Below are 15,098 nucleotides of genomic sequence, written 5' to 3' on the forward strand. Positions count from 1 at the left end.
AGAAATAAAACCTAAGAATGTAAAGGAGTCTGGGAAGTTCAATTGGCATCCAGCCTGGGCAGAACACTCTTTGAAACAGTATATAAAATTAAGCAGTCAAAATCTGGATTGGAAGAATGGCTCAATTGATGGAATACCAGTCATGAACAAGATTGCTGAATAAGAGCTTGAGGCTTTTGCATATATACATATAAACATACACATACACCCAGAGGCACTTATATGTGCACACACAAATACACAAATGAAACAACTCTCAGAATGTGTAGAAAAGTTAGAAAACAATAAAAATATGTCCTGAACAAGACTAGAATCAAGTGATAATTTTTAATATTTGAAAGTCCTCAAATGAACTTCCTTCAAATAATTTTGAGAATATTACATTGGTAGGGATCAGAGATAGTAAGAATCAATAATCATTATTAAAGGGATCAGATCCATAGAGGAATGAATCAGAGATCTGGCAGGTGCATCTGAAAATGTTCATATCCTGTATCAAATGTTAGAACATCTTTGAAAATAGTAGATAAAGTCTAAGCAGTCACTCTGGTGTATAATATCACTGGAGAAGTTCAGAATTGGTAGTCTGTATCTAGATTAAATAAACCAAGAAACTATGGCAGGGCAATGTGATACAAGCTTAGAATTCTAGCACTGAGATTAAGACAGGAGATTAGAGACTGGAATTACATAGTGATATATTCCCTGGACCAGGTAATTTTGTCTTAATAAAACAAAACAAACAAGAAAGGAATACATAGTTGGACATTTGGGCTAATTTTGTCATTATGTTTTGAGAAGTCAAATTTCCTGTTGAAATGCAACTCATACTTAATCCTCACTTGTGTTTTAAATTCTCTCTTCATTACAGAACATTCTTAGATGCAAAATGACTCATGATTCCCATCCAAAATTTGAAAAAATAAGTTATCTTCATTCTGTTGTTACCCAAAGAAATGATGAAGAATTACACAAGCTTAAGCTTGGAAAAATAGCAAAGTTCGTCTAATGAAGGATATTGAAGATATTGCTAAATTAGAATTTAGAATTAAAATATTTTGGTTTTGTTTGTAATTTTATATTCTATAGGATTCTACAAAATTGTTTTTAAGTAGAGGGTTTAATTGACATTCACAAATGATTTTGCATTCTATGTGCCTATAATATTCTTTCAAGACCTTGGTTAATAGATAATTCCAACAGTTCATGTATGAAATGATAATGTGAATGTTGTAGACAGAGTTGCCAACAAATTGATGATATTAATTTATAAATTTAGAATAAGAGCAATTTTTGGAGTCTTTGGTATAACATGGTATGAAGAGAATAATTGTGTGACATCTTCTTTCTTCTACCTGTATGTAACACAGGAAGCAATTTCCTTAATTATTTGCTACTGTATACACTGAGAAAAATGTTACATTTGGGGTTTGATTTTATTTTTGTTTTTGTGTTATTGGTTTGTCCTAGCGCTTTTACTCTGGGCCTGGACACTGTCTTTGAGCCTGTTTATGCTCAAGGCTCGTGCCCTACCACTTCAACCTCAGTGCCACTTGCGTCTGGCTTTTGCTGAGAAATTTATTGGAGATAAGAATCTAGGGAATATTCTTGCCTGGGTGGGATTTCAACTGTAATCTTCCTATCTTAGCATCCAGAATTTATATGATAGCTAACAATTATAAATATAAATAATATTTGCAAGTGTTCTGATCTCAAAAATACCAGTGGGGGGAAAATGATGCAACCCAGTTTATTTTGGTGTTCTTACCAGAACATGAATGGCATCACATTAGCAGCATTGTATTTTTTCACAATAGAGATAAGCTATTCATCATATGAATTAAGGGAAGTTTGAGATGCACCCTAAAAGTTGGAGAATTTTGGGCTAGGATGACTCTATATCATAAATATTGGTATTGGTGGTCATAAAAATAATAGCTTATTGTGATAAACCATTGCTTACTCTTGAAGAATTAATTATTACCGATGCTACATAGTTTTATCCTCTACCAGAACATGGTTATTTTTCTGTTGTCTCTCAATCTGTAACACCCCATTGGAAAGTGCATCTATTGCAGAATTACATAACATGCAAGCCGGTATTGTTTTGAATCTCTCAGGTATGGAATCTTCAGAATTTGAAAATGAGTAATTACTAGTCATTGGAATGTTGACGAACACATATATTCTGTCTTCTTAACAACTTATTTACTTTTACAAGTTATTTGTTTCCATAGAATTAAACTGTTTTCGCTTTTAGTATGAGAAAGTACTATATTTATTCTTTTTTCAAAATATTGGTAAGTATATTGTGAAAATATTGTCTAGTCGCATAGCATTCAAGTTGATGGTCCTCTGATTAAAAAGGGGTAATTAATTCAAATTAGACACCAAAAAGTATGGATTTTTAAAAAGTTACTACATAAAGAGTAATATGTACTTTACCAATACAGTGAAATTTTATTTCATGTAGCTTATTTCTTAAATTTAATTTTATTTTCAAAGTGATGTACAGTGGGGTTACAGTAATTTTAAGGTAGTGAATACATAACTTTTCAAACTTGTTACCCCCTCCCTCATTTTCTTCACAGTTTTCCTTCACCCCAGTACCCCTCTCAAGTTGTAATGTACATTTCCAACATATTGTCTTGTGAGTATTGCTATTGCATTGGTTTGCCTTTGTCCTCTGTCTCACCATTTTGTTGTTCCTCTTCCCTTCCCTAATTAAGGTAAATATATACACAATACACAGGCTACCAAAATCAAATACAGCAGGGAAATAAGCATAAAGGAAAACTCCAAAAGAAAATGGAAATCACATAGTACATTAAAAACAACAATCGCAAATAATACTCTCTGTTTCCATATCTTGGAGTTCATTTTGCCTAGCATCAGATTATAAGGTTATATATATGCATAACAAAGCCACTGGAAAATAGTAGTTTCATGGACACTATATCATGAAAACAACATGTTAACTGTTTTTGATATTAAAGGTGGAGTTAGGATTGACGAACTTGTGGTTCTAATAAAGGAATTTCAAAAGAGTTTTAAAATTATGACAGGTTTTTCTGGGAAGGTGGCTCAGTGGTAAGAGCGCTTGCCTTGCATGCCTGAGGCCCTGGGTTTGATTCCTCAGCACCACATAAGCAAAAAGAAAAAAAAGCCGGAAGTGGTGTTGTGGCTCAGGTGGTAGAGCGCTAGCCTTGAGCTGAAGGGCTGAGGGACAGCGCCCAGGCCCAGAGTTCAGGCCCCACGACTGGACACCCCCAAAAAATTATGACAGGTAAATTTTAATTTGTTCAAACTTTTTAACAACTTAGCCTATTATGAAAATTTAAAATTTCTTGGGAAAATAGGCTTTCATGCAAAGTAATGAAGGGAGACTTAGCTGAGAGGGAGCAAAGTGGGTGAAGATGGCTAATTTTCATACTAAACAAACAAACCTCAGCAGCCTTGTTATAAGTCCTGTAGGTTCCCTTGAGAATTGTCCTTACCCAGGAAATCTACTCACTGTGTGAAACAAGGTTGTAGTGGAATTTAAATCCAACGTTCTTTAAAAAAAAAATCAAAATTTGTGTATTGACTTTAATTACCAAACAGTAATTCTCTGAAAAAGATAATTTGGGTCAAAATATTTAGGGAAAAAGTGCACTCAAAAATGTTTGTAGCTGAAATTAGGAAAGCAACTCCATTTGTAATAGCCCCACAAAAAATAAAATACCTAGGAATTAACTTAACTAAAGAAGTGAAGGACCTCTATGATGAAAACTTTAAAATCTTGAAAAAGGAAATCAACACAGAACTTAAAAAATGGCAAAACCTCCCATGCTCCTGGATTGGAAAGATTAACATCGTGAAAATGGCAATACTTCCCAAGGCTATCTACAAATTCAACGCAATACCTATCAAAATTCCACCCTCATTCTTCAAGGAAATAGAAGAGGCAATCCAAAAATTCATATGGAACAATAAAAGACCCCGAATAGCAAAAACGCTCCTGAATGGAAAGAACACTGCTGGAGGAATATCAATACCAAACTTCAAACTCTACTATAAAGCCATAGTAATCAAAACAGCTTGGTATTGGCATAAGAACAGACCTCAGGACCAATGGAATAGAATTGAAAACCCAGAAATGAACCCACAGACCTATAGCCATCTAATCTTTGATAAGGGAGCTAAAACAATAGAATGGAAGAAAGACAACCTCTTCAGTAAATGGTGCTGGCAAAATTGGTTAACTACATGTAGAAAACTTAAGCTAGATCCTTATATATCACCCTGCACCAGAATCAACTCCAAATGGATCAAAGACCTTGAACTCAAAGCAGACACTCTGAAAACATTACAGGATGGAATAGGAGAAACCCTGGGTCTCCTTGGCTAAGGCCGAAATTTTCTGAATAGAGACCCGGAAACACAACAAATCAAAGAAAGGTTGGACAAATGGGATTGCATAAAGTTGCAGAGCTTCTGCAGGGCAAATGACATAGCTAGCAAGATCAATAGAAAGCCCACGGATTGGGAGAAGATCTTTACTAGCCATACAACGGACAAGGGTCTCATATCTAAAATATACTTGGAACTCAAAAAATTAAACCCCCCAACAACAAATCCTCAAAGAAACAACTGCCCAATAAATAAGTGGGCGAAAGACTTAAAGAGAAACTTCTTTGAAGAAGAAAGAAGGATGGCCAATAGACACATGAAGAAATGTTCAACATCCCTAGCCATAAAAGAAATGCAAATCAAAACAACATTGAGATATCACCTCACTCCAGTTAGAATGGCAAAACTCAAGAACTCTAACAACAACAGATGCTGGAGGGGATGTGGACAGAAAGGAACCTTACTTCATTGTTGGTGGGAATGTAAACTTGTTCAACCACTTTGGAAAGCAGTATGGAGGTTCCTCAAAAGACTCCACATAGAGCTCCCCTATGACCCAGCAATCCCACTTTTGGGCATTTACCCTAATGTTTACAAACAAGACCACACTAAAGCTACCAGCACAACTATGTTTATTGCAGCATTATTTACCATAGCTAAGATATGGAACCAACCCAGATGCCCCTCAGTAGATGAATGGATCAAGAAAATGTGGTATATATACACAATGGAATTCTATGCCTCCATCAGAAAGAATGACATTGCCCCATTTGTTAGGAAATGGAAAAACTTGGAAAAAATTATATTAAGTGAAGTAAGCCAGGCACAAAGAAACACAGGTCCCATGGTTTCCCTTATTTGTAATATCTAGTATATGTATGAGTCAAGCGGAAAAGGTCAGATAATGTGATGTCAGGAAAATGAACCCTTAGATGTGTATTTTAATGTTTTTTTCTTTCATGCATGTGTTTCTAACACATTTATAAGATTATCTCTTTGTTGCTTTGTATGTCCCTCCCCCACAGTATAACCCTTGCTTTCACTATATTTGATGTCAGTATAACTTGTGGAGGAGATGGGGAAAAACCAGTTGTTTAAGGATACAGGTGGACCTGTTGCAACAATGAGAAGTACAAGTTGTCCTGTCCAAAACGAACTTTACAACGTTGGTGCGGGGGGGGGGGGGGGGAGGGCGGGGGGGAGGGGCTGGGGGGGGGAGGAAGGAGAAGGATTGGGATTGGGGGGGAGGGGGGAGGCTGGGAAGGGATGTGAAGGGTAAACAAAGGAGGAGGCTGCAATGCTTGGTCAGAAATGTACACATTATCCTGCCCATGTAACTGTAACTCCTCTGTACAGTATGTTCACAAATAAAATTAAATTAAAATAAAAAAAAAATCCGTAAAAAAAAAAAAAAAAAAAGAAAAGAAAAGAAAAAAAATGTTTGTAATACGTTGTACACTGTCTTTGCATGTGAAGCACTGAACTACAGAAAAATACCTGATTGGATACTTGAAACCAATGATTTCACATTTCTTAGTAGCTCAAAAATATAATATCCTTATTAACATGAGATAGTGAAGACTTCTCATATTACATAAGCCAAAAAGTTTTGGGATGAGAAAAGAATTGAGCAAAGTGAAAAGGCAAGAAAACGCGTTCTTAGAAGCCCTAGCTAGGCATATTGGCTTCAGCAGTGGAAGGAGGCCAAACTTTTTGATATATTGTCTTAATATTTTTGCTACCTAAAGTGATTTTACAGAGCCTATTTAGCTCAGTACAATTTAGAATGGATTTGAATGAAGACATGAAAATAAATTCCACATCCAAATAAAAGAGTTTTAAAAGAGAAACTGTGAAGATGTAGCAGTGGAGAAGCACTTATAGTCCTTCACTTTCACTAGACTTGAAGCTAAGAATCTGTGATTAGTTGGAAATCACGCAAGAGCTAAGAGAAGGACAGAGACATAGGACATAGGAGCATTGTCCTTTTGTAACAGACACTGTCATCCAAGGTATGGATGATTTAACTCTATTCTTTTCCATACATCCTTCTGAGCAAATGCAAGACCAAGAGAAAGATAATCCATTGAAATAATATTTGAAAGAATAACTTCACTGATCCTGATATGGTATCTAAAGAGAATCTTAAGAGAGAAGATAAAAGTGAAGTATTCTTAGGTTTCCTCTAAGCATCTTGTTAGCAAAGTATATCTTTGAGGTTAGAAGTGATTGAACCAAAAAGTGGTGGAGTACCCATTTTTTTTCTAAATTTTATTTTATTTGTGAACATACTGTACAGAGGGGTTACAATTATATGGGCAAGATAATGCATACATTTCTTACCAAGCATTGCAGCCTCCTCCTTTGTTTACCCTTCACCTCCCTTCCCAGCCTCCCCCCTCCCCCCACCCAATCCTTCCCCCCCTCCCCCCCCACCCAATCCTTCCCACCCTTCCCCCCCCCACCGACATTGTAAAGCTCATTTTTAACATGACAATTTGTACTTCTCATTGTTGCAACAGGTCCACCTGAATCCTTAAACTACTTGTTTTTCCCCATCTCCTCCACAAGTTATACTGACATCAAATATAGTGAAAGCAAGGGTTATACTGTGGGGGAGGGACATACAAAGCAACAAAGAAATAATCTAATAAATGCATTAGAAACACATGCATGAAAAAAAACATTAAAATACCTATCTAAGGATTCATTTTCCTAACATCACATTATCTGACTTTTTCCGCTTGACTCATACATATACTAGATATTGCAAATAAGGGAAACCATGGGACCTGTGTTTCTTTGTGCCTGGCTTACTTCACTTAATATAATTTTTTCCAAGTTTTTCCATTTCCTAACAAATGGGGCAATGTCATTCTTTCTGATGGAGGCATAGAATTCCATTGTGTATATATACCACATTTTCTTGATCCATTCATCTACTGAAGGGCATCTGGGTTGGTTCCATATCTTAGCTATGGTAAATAATGCTGCAATAAACATAGTTGTGCTGGTAGCTTTAGTGTGGTCTTGTTTGTAAACATTAGGGTAAATGCCCAAAAGTGGGATTGCTGGGTCATAGGGGAGCTCTATGTGAAGTCTTTTGAGGAACCTCCATACTACTTTCCAAACTGGTTGAACAAGTTTACATTCCCACCAACAGTGAAGTAAGGTTCCCTTCTGTCCACATCCCCTCCAGCATCTGTTGTTGTTAGAGTTCTTGATTTTTGCCATTCTAACTGGAGTGAGGTGGTATCTCAATGTTGCTTTGGTTTGCATTTCTTTTATGGCTAGGGATGTTGAGCATTTCTTCATGTGTTTATTAGCCATCCTTCTTTCTTTTTTAGAGAAGTTTCTCTTTAAGTCTTCAGCCCACTTATTTATTGGGCAGTTGTTTCTTTGAGGATTTATTGTTGGGGGATTTAATTTTTTGAGTTCCAAGTATATTTTAGATATGAGACCATTATAAATTGTATGGCTAGTGAATATCTTCTCCCAATCCGTGGGCTTTCTAGTGATCTGGCTAGCTATGTCCTTGGCTAGGCAGAAGCTCTGCAATTGCATGCAATCCCATTTGTCCAACCTTTTTTTGATTTTTTTTTTTGTGTTTCTGTGTCTCTATTAAGAAAATTTCAGCCTGTGCCAAGGACACCTAGGGTTTCTCCTATTCCATCCTGTAATATTTTCAGAGTGTCTGCTTTGACTCCGAGGTCTTTAATCCATTTGGAGTTGATTCTGTTGCAGGGTGATAAATAAGGATCTACAAGTAGTTAATGAATTTTGCCAGCACCATTTACTGAAGACTCTGTCTTTCTTCCATTCTATTTTTTAGCTCCCTTATCGAAAATTAGATGGCTATGGGACTGTAGGTTCATTTCTGGGTTTTCAATTCTATTCCGTTTGTCATCTTTTATGTTTTACTTCATCTTTCCCTATTTGGATTCCCTATAATTTGCATCTTGTCTCATTGTTCCAGCTAGCATTCTAATACTAAGTAGTTGAAGGGGAGTGGAGAGACCAGACATACTTATCTCTATCCTGAATTAATAAGAAATGGCTTTAACTTTTCAACATTAAGCATAATGCTGGCTGTAGGTTAATCAATTCTTAGCAGAAAGAAGAGCACTGTAGTAATATCAGTTCCAAATTTCAAACTATACTAAAAAGCCACAATAATAAGAAGAGCTTGGTACTGGCACAAGAACAGTTTTGAGGACCAATGGAATAGGACTGAAGACTCAAAAATAAACACACTGACATATTGCCACCTAGTCTTTGACAAGGGAGCTAAAAAAATAGAATGGAAGAAAGACAGCGTTTTCAGTAAATGGTGCTGGTAAAATTGGTTGTACACCTGTAGAAAACTAAAGCTAGATCCATATATATATTTATATATCATATATATCATGAAGGGTGATATATATATACATATATATATACATATATATGTATATATATCTTAATAGAGAACCAGAAACAAAACAAATCAAAGAGAGGTTGGACAAATGGGATTGCATGAAACATCAGAGCTTCTGCAAGGTAAAGTTCATAGACAGCAAGATCAATAAAAAGCCCACTTACTGGGAGAAGTTCTTCATCAGTCATAAAACAGACAAGTCTTATATATAAAATATACTTAGGACTCAAAATCATAAATACCCCAACAACACATTCTCAAAGGAACAACTGTTCAATATCTAAGTTGGCTGAAGACTTAAAGAGAGACTTCTTTGAAGACGAAATAAAAAATGTCCATTAGACACATGAAGAAAAAAAAAAAAAAATATATATATATATATATATATATATATATATATATATATTTGTAATTTGGAGAGTGGAAGGGATATAGCAGAATGCTTAAATGGGGATTCAGGTTGACCATTGTGACAATGATATGTACAGGACACTGTGCAGAAAATGAATTTACAATCTCAGGCAGGGGTCGGGGAGGGAGGAGTTGGAGATGTGGGGAAGGAAAGGATGGTAGGAGAAAAACAAAGGAGGAGGTAACAATGCTGTATACGAAATGTACTCATTACCTTGTCCTGTAACTCTGAACCCTCTGTACAGTATTTTTACAATAAAAATATATTAAAAAAATCTCTGCCTGCTGTAGATTTCCAGTGCTGCCCTCGGAATTGCATTTTCTGCCTATTCTGGCTGTGGTTAGGTCCACCTGCCCAATGGATCAGTAGTCTTCAAGGCATCTTGGTCTTCCAGTGGGACTTGGATTATCCAGTGGTGGTTGGAACCAGGCCAAGGAAAGGACAAAACCACTTCTAGGACATGGCTTCGTCATTGCCCAGGCAACTAGGATTGCAAGCAGAATTTCTCTGAATTTGACTCCAGAAAACTATCAGTGAACCAAAAGGCAAGTCCACTAAACACCTCACTCCTCCCCCCCACCCATTTCCTCCTTTCTCCCTCCCTGGGAAAGTAGAAAATAATTTTGCAGGTTTTGACACACACACAAAATGCCCACCATCTCCCCTGGTAAACTTGGTTTCAAGTCACTAAGTCATGTCAACGGATAATGCTGCATTCATCATTCTGGACAACATCTTCAGGTTGTTTGATGCTTTAATTTGTTGTTGTTGTTGTTGATGTTGTTGGTAGGGGTGCCTGAACTCTGGGTCTGGGTGCTGTGCCTGAGCTGTTCAGCTCAAGGCTAGCGCACTACCACTTTAGCCATAGTGCCACTTCCAGTTTTTTCTGCTTATGTGGTGCTGAAGAACTGAACGTAGGACCTCATGCATGCAAGACAAGCACTCTACTACTGAGTCTTCTTCCAGCCCTAATGATTTAATTCTTTAAAATTTCTTTTTGTCAGTCATGGACCTTGAACTCAGGGCTTGGGTATTAACATATCCCAGAGTTCTTTAGCTCAAGGGGAGCCCACTCCCAATTGAGTTACAGTGCCACTTCCTGTTTGGAGATAACTGACTCACAGACTTTCATGCCAGGATTTGCTTTGAACAGATGAATTTTTAAATTATATTTCTCCTAGGTGTTTATTGGAACATTACAGTTTTTCTGGAATTTAAAGTTTTCTGTAAACGTTTGTCTTCAAGTAATGCAAAAGCATTAAATATTACATTTCGAAGCTATCCTTTAGCACATCCATTTTGAAATTATTATTTTAAGATGAAATTCTAATTCTTTGTAGTAACAACCCATTAAAGTCCAAATGGGAAATATGCTAATTTCAGCAGCCTTGGCTCTCCTTCCTCTTTTTTTCTGTCCAGTATCTTTTCTTGTTTTGGAACAAGTGTCTGGACTGTCCAACCAATCAAAAGGAAGATTATTCCATTAATTTAATAGAAAAGGAATCCAGCCTACCTGCATCTCAAGGGAACTTTGAGTATAATGTTAATCTAATAGTGGATTTTCAGTCATTTCGATAATTTTTTGTTTAACCACTCATTAAAGAGGTTCCAAAAGGCAAGATTCAAAAATCATGTTCTGCTTTCTAAGAATGTTTAAAAAGCTAGTAATTCAACAAAGATTACATGGTGAAGAATTTCTCTTTTATCTTAGCCCTTACCACTGATCCCTTCCCTTCAAACTTGTAGCTTTGTTCAGTTTTCTTGTTCTAGCATTCATTTTGGTATTTGCTTCAGTAATATCCTTGTAGTATTTGACAATGAAATTCCATTTATTGTTAGAGAGCTCAATTCATATTGCCAAAGGCAGACTCATGAGCAGTTCATAAAGCATAAACTATTGAGAATCGTTAACATGGTCATATGCAAATATTCCATAAATTAATATAAGTACCACATAAATGTGCATCTTCATATACTTTTAAAAATGCAAAGTAGTTACATATATATGTCATAAAATAATTCATATCACTGGTAGAAGAGATTAAGCTAAAATTTTTATTTATATCATCCCCAATATTTTTTCAAATTTTCTTTTCTCATTAACATTCACCTTAGGGCCTGCTTTTCCTAGCAACAAGTTATAAGTTGATATCCTTGGATTTTAGTCCCCTCTGAGTAACCTCTTTTCTTTCCACCACTAGTTAGTCCCTCATGTTAAATACCTGAGGAATAACGTCCCATTGTGCCTGCAAGAAAAGTACCCAAGTCGACTGTCTGTGCCTACTCTTGCTTTGCTTTGTTTGTGAATGTGGTAGCAGAGACAGGGCTGTCAGAGATCAGGTGGCTGGAACCATGGTGTTAAGAATTATGGGTAGCAAAATGAGTAGCAGAGAATAGGATACCAGGGAAAGGATAATTGTGACTGTAATTGCTGAGTTGTATTGGCAGTAAATTGGGTATCAGCAACAGCTTTGCAGGGGTTGGGGTAGCTAATACATGTATCCAGAACAATTTAGCAGTGACAAGGAAGCACAGACAAAATGAAAGATAAAAGTTGTGAGGCATTGTGGGAATTCTTTGTCTACCCATTCTAAAAACCTGGAGGAGGATTATTTTAAACTAAAACTACAAAAGAAAATTTAAGGTCTTGGTGCTAACAAATCTGTCCAGGTGTTATTACATTAAATAGAGAATTCAAAATGGTTTTTCTTCATGAAAACAGAGATCAAAGATATTGTAATTCTTATTTCAAAATGCAAGTTAAAGGGGAAAATTAGTCAGGAGGTAAAATTCATATTGAATGTTAATATTTAAGCAGAAAAGAAGATCCTAGATGGCAGACTGAAGACAAAGCAATATTAGAGCATTATATGTTCAATAATAATTAAGAAACTTAATTGAAAAATTGAGCTAGAATGTTCACATCAGGAAAAGGCAAGCAATCAGAGTCTACTACCAACAAAGAAATATCATAATGTATGTCTAAGAAAAAGGAACCAAGTTCCTTATCCTTGATGTCAATGATACACATTACCCCCCTTAAAAACACACACACTCACACACACACACGAATTATGCAACAACTCAAGCTACTCACATCCATTCAACATGAATCAAAGATCTTCTTGTAATACTTAAAATTTTAAATTTTGAAGTCTTACTCTGAAAACATTACAGGAAGGAATAGGAGAAACCCTAGGTCTCCTTGGCAGAGGCCGAAATTTTCTTAAAAGAGACCCAGAAATACAAAAAATCAAAGACAAATGGGACAAATGGGATTTCATGAAATTGCAGAGCTTCTGCATGACAAAGGACATAGCTAGCAAGATCACTAGAAAGCTTATGGATTGGGAGAAGATCTGCACTAGCCATACAGCGGATAAGGGTCTCATATCTAAAATATACCTGGAACTCCAAAAATTAAATCCCTCAACAACAAATCTTCAGAGAAACAACTGCCCATTAAATAAGTGGGCTAAAGACTTAAAGAGAAACTTCACTGAAGGGGAAAGAAGGATGGCAAATAAACACATGAAGTAATACTCAACCTCTCTAGCCATAAAAGAATTGCAAATAAAAACAACATTGAGGTACCATCTTACCCAATTAGAATGGCTTTAATCAAATACTCTAATAACAACAGATGCCGGAGGGGATGTGGACAGAAGGAAACCTTACTGCATTGGTGGGAGTGTAAACTTGTTCAACCACTTTGGAAAGCAGTATGGAGGTTCATCAAAAGACTCCACATAGAGCACCCCTATGACACAGCAATCCCACTTTTTGGCATTTACCCACATGATCACAAACAAGATCATAGTAAAGCTATCAGCACACCTATGCTTATTGTAGAATTATTTACCATTGCTATGATAGGGAACCAACCCAGATGCCCCTCAGTAGATGAATGGATCAAGAAAATGTGGTATATATACACAATGGAATTCTATGCCTCCATGAGAAAGAATGACATTGCCCCATTTGTTAGGAAATGGAAAGACTTGGAAAAATTATATTAAATGAAGTAAGCCAGACCCAAAGAAACATAGGTCCCATGGCTTCTCTTATTTGCAATAACTAGTGTATGTCTGAGTCAAGCAAAATATTTCAGATAAATGGATGTTAGGGAAATGAACCCCAAGATAAGTATTCAATTTTTTTTGATTTCATGCAGTTATTTCTAACATATTTTTAAGATGATTTCTATATTGCTTTTTATGTCTCTCCCCCTGCTTTCACTGTATTTGATGTTGGTACAATTTGTGTAGGGGAGGGGCATAAACAAATAGTTTAACTAGGGGTACAGGTGGACACATTGCAACAATGAGATATACAAGTCATTATGTCGAAAAATGAATTTTACAACTTTGGTGGAGGGAGGAGGGGTTTGGCCATCTACTTTCCAGCTGATCTATAGGTATAGAAGCAAAACGTAATACAAAGCAATACAAACCAGTTCTTGCTATAAATAATTTTTCTCTGAACATCTTAAAAATCAATTCTGACAACATGCAATAAAAAAATCCCTAAGTTTAAAACATTCTTCTAGACAAATTGAAGAAATACTGAGAACAAGTGTTTTAAGAATAATTTCAGAGAGCTTGAAGTCAGGGCCTGGGTTCTGTCTCTGACATTTATTACTAAAGACTAGTGCTGCCACTTTGAACCACAGTGCCACAGTAAAGTCTCACCAATTTTCCTCTCCATACTGGCATTGAACTATGATCTAGATGTTTCAGCTCTCTGCGTAGCTAGGATTATAGGCATGAGCCCTTGCACCTGGCTAGAATAATTGCTTACCTGAGACAGAGGCCAGTTAGTATTAAATGTCATTCATGTTTAACTTTGTAAAATAAAGTTAACTGAAATGCCTTCCACTAGAAATAAGGAATTAAATGTTTAGATGGGTTACAAAGTTCTTACCAAAAGATACATATTTTCCTTGCTTTGTTTTTCTTCCAAAGTGTTTGCTTTCCCGAATCATACCTTATCTTTCCTTGCTGGTTTCTTTAGTTCATTTCATACATGCCCACAGCTCCTTCAACTATCATTTCTTATGTGAAGACCTTGCAAATATCTATTTTCAGTCCAAACTCCTTGTATGCACCCCTCATCCATATATTCAACTGACATAAAAACTTGTGAAACAGTAATCATCTCTTATCATTACTGGATATTAAAGTGTAAGTAAAATTTAAGAAAATAAAGAATAACATAAATAAATATAACATGATTTTAATAGTAATGCTAAACATAAATAAAACGTTGATTATTTTCCGGAGCAATTTAATAAAAACCTCAAGGAAAAAAAATCAACTTTTTTGAGTGCTGATATTATGGTTTAAACTTAGGACCTTACCTTTTCACTTAGGCTTTTTCCCTCAAAGGTGGTGCTCTGTATTTGAATGAGAGCTCCCCTTCCAACTTTATTTGGGAGATTATATAGAGGTAAGAATCTCACGTAATAAAAAACATTTGTGTCCCTATCTTGGGGTTCATTTCACATAACATCCTCTTATATGGTACCATGTACAAGTTACTCCAAGTAAGATTAACCATGGGACCTGTGGTTATTTGAGCCTGGCTTAATCACTTAATATAATTGTTTCTGCGTCTTTCCATTTCCTAGTAAATGGGGAGATGCCATTTTCTCTGATTGGAGGCATAGAATTCCATTGTGTGTGTGTGTGTGTGTGTGTGTGTGTGTGTGTGTGTGTGTGTGTGTGCGCGTGTGTATCACATTTTCTTGATCCATTCATCTACTGAGGAGCATCTGGGTTGGTTCCATATCTTAGCTATGGTAAATAACGCTGCAATAAACATAGTTGTACTGGTAGCTTAGTATGGTCTTGTTTGTGATCATTTGGGTAAATGCCC

This window comes from Dipodomys spectabilis, unplaced genomic scaffold (assembly GCF_019054845.1).
Source record: "Dipodomys spectabilis isolate Male_0828 unplaced genomic scaffold, ASM1905484v1 ptg000193l, whole genome shotgun sequence".
Classification (NCBI taxonomy): Eukaryota; Metazoa; Chordata; class Mammalia; order Rodentia; family Heteromyidae; genus Dipodomys; species Dipodomys spectabilis.